This window comes from Strigops habroptila, chromosome 14, assembly GCF_004027225.2.
Source record: "Strigops habroptila isolate Jane chromosome 14, bStrHab1.2.pri, whole genome shotgun sequence".
Lineage (NCBI taxonomy): Eukaryota > Metazoa > Chordata > Aves > Psittaciformes > Psittacidae > Strigops > Strigops habroptila.
Genome location: NC_044290.2, coordinates 11,388,782 through 11,394,781, shown reverse-complemented (window position 1 = coordinate 11,394,781; position 6,000 = coordinate 11,388,782). Strand labels below are relative to the sequence as shown.

The 6,000-nt window shown below is 53.1% G+C and overlaps 1 long non-coding RNA gene across 1 annotated transcript in view; it reads left to right on the top strand.

Annotated features, from left to right (window-relative positions):
* Positions 1–748: 748 nt before the first annotated feature.
* The window catches only part of LOC115616799, a 49,779-nt gene continuing 44,527 nt past the window's right edge, over positions 749–6,000 (top strand). Inside the window, exon 1 of the long non-coding RNA XR_003994403.1 lies at positions 749–1,241. This is a non-coding gene — a long non-coding RNA (uncharacterized LOC115616799). The remainder of the gene's footprint in view (positions 1,242–6,000) is intronic.

The following is a 6,000-nucleotide window of genomic DNA, read 5'->3' as shown; positions in this document are numbered from 1 at the left end:
CAATGTGATCCGTGCAGCATTGCAGTTGCGGTTTCTTCAAGAAATTCATCTGGTCCCGGAGCAATTAGGGGAAGGGAAGCGTTTCCACTCCGGCTTTGGGCCCTGAACTCCTGCCAGGAGGGATTTTTTCCCTTTCCCTCTGCTCTCCCTCTTTCTCCCCAGCCTCCCTTGCTCACTTGTCCTAGAAAACTTCTGCGGTTTCCCTCCAGCCGCTCTCCTGAGTGTGCGAGGATAAATCCCAGCCCAGTGCAGGTGGGATGATGCTGGATACGGGCCTCTGCTCGTGTGCAGCGATGGGTTGGGACATTTCCCACCTGGACCCAAGCCTGGTGTCCAGCTGGATAAGGGGTGCGCAGGATCATGCCCCCTTGGCCAGTACCTTCAGCACCCTCCATGCTCTCCCTTGCCCCGAATTTGGCTGTCCTTCTGGTTGTGTCTGAGAGGGCAGTGGGCACAGTGGTGCTGGCCCTGCAATTCCCACCTGTCTCCTGGTGTTCCCTTTAGGCCATTTCCCCATTACAAACCCTTGGACAGAGTCAAACGTTCACAGAGCAGCAGGGAAACGTGTGGGACAAGGTCCTGTGCAGGGAGGACGTGGGGGTGACTTTGCCAGGACCGAGCATGCTTGCAAGAATGAGCCTTAAATTAGCCCCTAAGTCAACAGCACAGTTAATTGCTCATTCATTCCACAGATGGGTTAATAATTAAGTTAAATTAATAATTGGGACAATAATTAAACTAAACAATAACCAATACAGGGGGCAATTGAAGCGATCTCTCTCCGTGCTAAGCATTCAGTGGGGTTACTCATTGACCCAGCACTTCGGCGTGGGACCGGCTCCTGGAATCCCGGGAACGGCGGGACTTTTCCAAGCGGAACCACCGGCTCTTCCCCACCACCACCACCACCACCGCGGGGAGGAGCATCCCCGCGGGCGGACAGACAGAGGGAGGGACGGACGGACGGCAGGAGGCGGCTCCCGGCCCGGGGGGGAGGAACTACAAGTCCCGTGAAGCCGCGCCGCCCGCCCGCGGGGCTATATAAGCGAGGAATGGCCCGGCCCCGCAGTCGGAGCATCCCTGCCCGCCGAGGCGCCGGTCCCGGCCCGTGGCCACCTGCGCGCCCGGCGCTGCTCCGCCACTGGTACCCGGCTCCGCGCCGGTGGATATGGAGGATGCGGATGATGATGCCGCTCCCGGAGCCCCTGGGATGCGGGGGGAAGCGCCGTTGCCCGCCGGAGGTAGGTGCCCGCTCGGACTCGGGGGGGACCGCTTCGGGGCAACCGCTCAGGGTACTTGCTCCTGCCGCGGTCCCGTTACTCGGAGCGGTATGAGGGGGGCGCTGAGCGGGCTGCGGGTACCCCCGGTGTCGGCTGCGTGTGTCGGTTCCTTCTGCCTTTGTGTCCTGTCGGGTCCTGGCTGTTTCCCCCCCACCGGGTTGGGGGATCCCACCCGGGGATGCTCCTCGTTTGGGCAGACGGTGAGTACCCGGTCCCGGCTAGTGAGAAGGGGAAGGATTCCTGTTCTCTCTAAGGAAAATAGTGTGGAGGTTAGGGTTTTTTGGTGTCTTATTCTTAATTTTATTTATTTATTTTTGGGGGGGCGGTTGGGGGAGCACACACACACCTCGGGACTTTTTCCTTCTTCTCCCATTGGAAAACCTCCTTGGAAAGGCTCACAGTGGCTCTGTGCACCCGGGGCAGGTGCCCAGATGAGGTGATGCTGAGGTTGGGCCCTGGGAGCTGCAGCCCCTTCCCCTGCTCGCCCGTGCCTGAGGGTCTCCCACTCTTGGGTGCTGTCTGGCATGAGCTTGGGATCAAGGAACACTCGATCAGGGCTAGTGATGCAAAGCATCCGTGATGCACAAGAGCACTTTTGTGTGGATTCTGGAAAAATATGAATGACTCCCTTATTTTGCTCGCTACAACAAAAAGACCACACCAGTCTAGACCTGCAACCAGTAACACACACAGCAATGAGAGCTGTCTGCTCCCAGGGACCCAGAGAACACCAGTCCTCCCAGTGTGTGAGCTGCTGATCCGTATGGAGGGCAAGGGATGCTTGTTTGGGGAAAGGATGTTTGAGGTTACTTTGATATAAACAAGAGAAGCTTTTATTGCCCAGACATTGTTAGTGTTGCTCTTTGCTGGCTTGGAATGTGTTTCCTCTGAAGGGTTTGGAGACCGGAGGAATTGCTCAGCTCTTGCTAATTGAGACATCTTTTTATAATCACAGGCACAGCTGGTGGGATGGAAGAGGGGGGAGAGGGCTGGGATGTGACTCAGGCCTGGGGAAGAAGCTGCATCTGGGTCTGCCTGGCATTGTGAAAGGGACATTCCAGCTTGGAAGCTGAGGCAGGGAATGCAAGGATGCCTTTCTGCTCTGCTGTCAGGCAGGTGATGCTTTTGGGACATCAGCTGTCTCATTTCCCTGTAAAATTAGGGATGGGTCGCAAAAACGCTCTTCTCAGGTCTCGCCAGTTGAGCTCAATCCTTTTCCAGGTGTGGGATCCCACATGTGTGCTGAGTTTGAGCCCCCTGACAGAGACTTCATGGGGTGGAAGAGTGTTGCAATAATTCTGTGCTCTCCTTTCTCAAAGGCTTTGCTGCAATAAGTGACAGAACTGCTTGGACTTGCTCTTTCTAAAAAGCAGCTTCCTTACTAGCTGCTTTCCGTGTTCAGGTGTCTCAAACAAAAGGTTGTCTGAGATGTGGCACTTGAGCTTCTTTTGGTGTGTTAGTGATAACCTTTCATGGGGTGCTGTTGAATGGCAGCAAGGTCACTCCACAGCCCCTCTGACAGTGGGGTATAAAGTTTTCTGATGGGAAGAGGGTCCCTAACTGAAGTGTGAAGGTGCTTTGCCAACTAAATATGTGTGAAGAGAATTACAATCCATACCTTGCAATGGCAGGAGGAGGTAACCTCGTTCTGAGGGCTGGGAGTGTTCCCTTCATGGTGTCCCCAAGCCACGGGGCAGAAGGGCTGGCAGGGTGAGATGGGGGCTGTGGTGGCAGTGGTCGCTGGTGGTTCCTCTGCGGGGTTCAAGTGCTGTGTGCTGGCAGATTTGGTGACAGTGGCTGGAGGTGCTGGTGCTGCAGGAGCTTCTCCTGCCCAATGCTCTGGGAGCAGTAAATCAACGCTAGTGGAGTCTGGAATGGACCCTTCTTCCGCAATGATCGTGTTGTAAGAGCCATGATGGAAATGACCCACATGGTCTCAACCCCACAGGTCTTGGACTTGGCTGGGACCCAGTTCAGAGGCACTGAAGTGGGGTTTCGTCTCCTGTGAAATGACCCTGGCAGAGCCCTTTGCCATGGTCATGTGGATGTTGTGACCTGGTGAAGGTGGATTCACCCCTTCCAGGCTGGAAGAGGGTGGGATGCCCTAAAATAGACTGGGAAAACTGATGGTCACAGTCATTTGCAATGGCCATCATGAACTGTTTGAGGACCACCTATAAATCAAACTATGTATTATGGGGTTTCAGCAGTCTCTAAACCAGACTCAGTTGCCTTCTCACCTGCACTTGGCTGCGGTGTGGCTCAGTGTGTTGCAGAGTGCAGAGAAGATTTAGGGGATGTTGGGACCCGACTCTTTCCTAAGTGAAGGCTTCTGCCTGCAGCAAAGCAGAGCTGTGAAGTCTGGAAGCCCTGGGCTCTTCTGAGGGCTGGGTTTTGATGTGATTTTGGTGTGCATTCCTCCCATGCTTGGCTTTAAATGTATTTGGTATAGAGGCATCACTTCTCCTTAGTGCTGGGTGGTTTTTAGTAGCAACTGGCTCAGATCTTGCCTGTTTTGGCCTCAAACCCCTCTATCTGGGGGTTCTTCTGTATAAGAAATGATGAGAGTGCCTTAAATTTTAGGAGCTGAAATGTTTGGGGCACACCCGCTCCCTGTGGCTCTCGCAGACAATGGGGGGATAATGCCAGGAGCACAATGCAGCTTGCTGGGGGGTTTCTGGTTTGTTTGAACTTTGAACAGAGAAGAAAAGCAACAAAAGAGAGGGCAAGAAAAGCACAGAGCCTTGCCAGTTACCAAGGCTGGCCAGAAAGTTATAACCGCCTTACAAAGGGTGGCCTTGTTCAGAATGGCTTATTTCATCAGAAAGATGTATTTGAAACAAAAATGAAGGGGCAAATGCTAGCATAAAGCCTCCCATGTCAGTATAAACACTGCCTGAAAACACTTTTATTACCTCCTATAACTCCCTAATAAATACTGTTCCTTTTTGATGAAAGCTCTTAACACAGGATTAGGGTTTACAGTGCGTTGCCTTATTAGTCCCTGGAGACAGAGCCCATGCACAGCGGCTTCGTGTCCTGCTCTGCAGCCCGGTTTCAGAGCTTCAGGGTTTCCCCCTTCCTTATTTTGGGGGTTTTCCCCCTGTGGCAGCATCTGAATTGCAGGTAGTGCTTTCCTGGAACAGCACTCAGGAGGAAAACTGGGATAGGTGTGGTTGGGGAGGTTGTTCTCACTTCTGCTTCATCCTTAAGGGTCTCCTCCCAGACTGAGCTGATGAGGTGTGAAGACTTTGGTGGTGCTGCACCCATGCTTGAAGAAGGTGACATTTTTCCTTCCATTGGCTGGCTCTTTCTGCCAAGCCACAGATGGGTTTTGAGGGCTAAAACCTAAGCCTTTAAATAAATGTGTTTGATCCCTGGGTGGTTGGGCAGGGTTCCTGCAACATAAAAACCCAACAGAAAAGCCTGGAATGGGTTTCGTATCAGGAGCAAATGTTTTCTAGTCAGGCTCTCCTTAAAGCTTACTCCTCTGGGGTTTTAATCTTGGCTTTTCTCCCTGGGAGGGGGTCAGAGCTGTCATCTGGTATGGCCGCAGCAAAACCTTCTGTAGTCTGGGGAAGGAGGAAATGAGCAGTGTTGGCTCTGTTCTAAGCAAAGCTCAGCCTAAGATAGCCTTGAATCTCTCCAGCAACATCACTTGGACACAAGGACCAAAAAGTTTTTGCGTAGCATGTATGGGAGCTTTGAAATGCTGTTGTGGTCTGCTTGGATGTGTCCTGTGCTGGGTGTGATGGAGGCAGGTTGCTTTGGGACCTCAGTGTTGCATCCTCTCCAGTCTGGGATGGATGGGGGCTTCACTGCTGTCACTTGCGTACTTCAGCTCCTGCTGGTGGTCCTTCAAGCTGCACTTCCAGGCCAGCATGTTTCAGGAGTGCCTTGTGAATTCTGGGATTGTTTTCCGAAGTCAGGAAGTGCATCTCTGGTGTATGGGCTCAATGCTGGCAGCCAGGAGGTGCAGAGAAGGTCCCTTTAGGATCTGTGTTTGAATGATCGTGGTGTTCCTTTGCCAGGTGGCATTTTCCTGCCTATCTTTATTCTCAACAGGCAAGCTCACGCTGGTACATTGCCCAGGTAGGCTGTATCCCTGTTGGAGAGACAGGAACCTGCTGCTGGCACCTGGGGTGCCAGTGACACCAAGAGGCAGTCTGACTCCTCCTGTAGCTGGTGGCCAAATGCTGATCTCTGATGCAATCAACTTGGAAGCCAGCTCTAGGAATTAAAGCTGACAGGAGCTTCTCTGTGGTTGTAAGACCATGTATAACAGGTCCCCTTCTCTGCTGGGTTGGGGTTGTGCATGAACTTCATGGCCAGCTAGAGCTCTGCTATGGACTTGATGTTGTACATGTTGGTCCAGCACCTCTTTGGCAAGTTGGAGGTGAGGAGGAAACGAGGGAGCCTGGTGATGTCCTTTATGAGACATTTGCACACCTCTGGGGTCATGATGTGATGAGCAGGGCTCAGTTTGGGGGTGGGAAAACATCAGGATCTGGCTTATGGTTCTGCTGTACAAGATGCTAGAAATGCTGCAGTGCAGCCCTTGGGGGTGCATGTATGCGAGTGTCCTGCTTGGCTGTGCTTTGGAGGGGACTTGGTCACCAGTGGACGTGAGGGTAGCAACAGCTATCGGTCACTCTGGGTCGCGGTTGGGTTCTGCCTTGGTGCTGAGCTGGAGCTGGAGCTCACCAGTCAAACTGCTGTG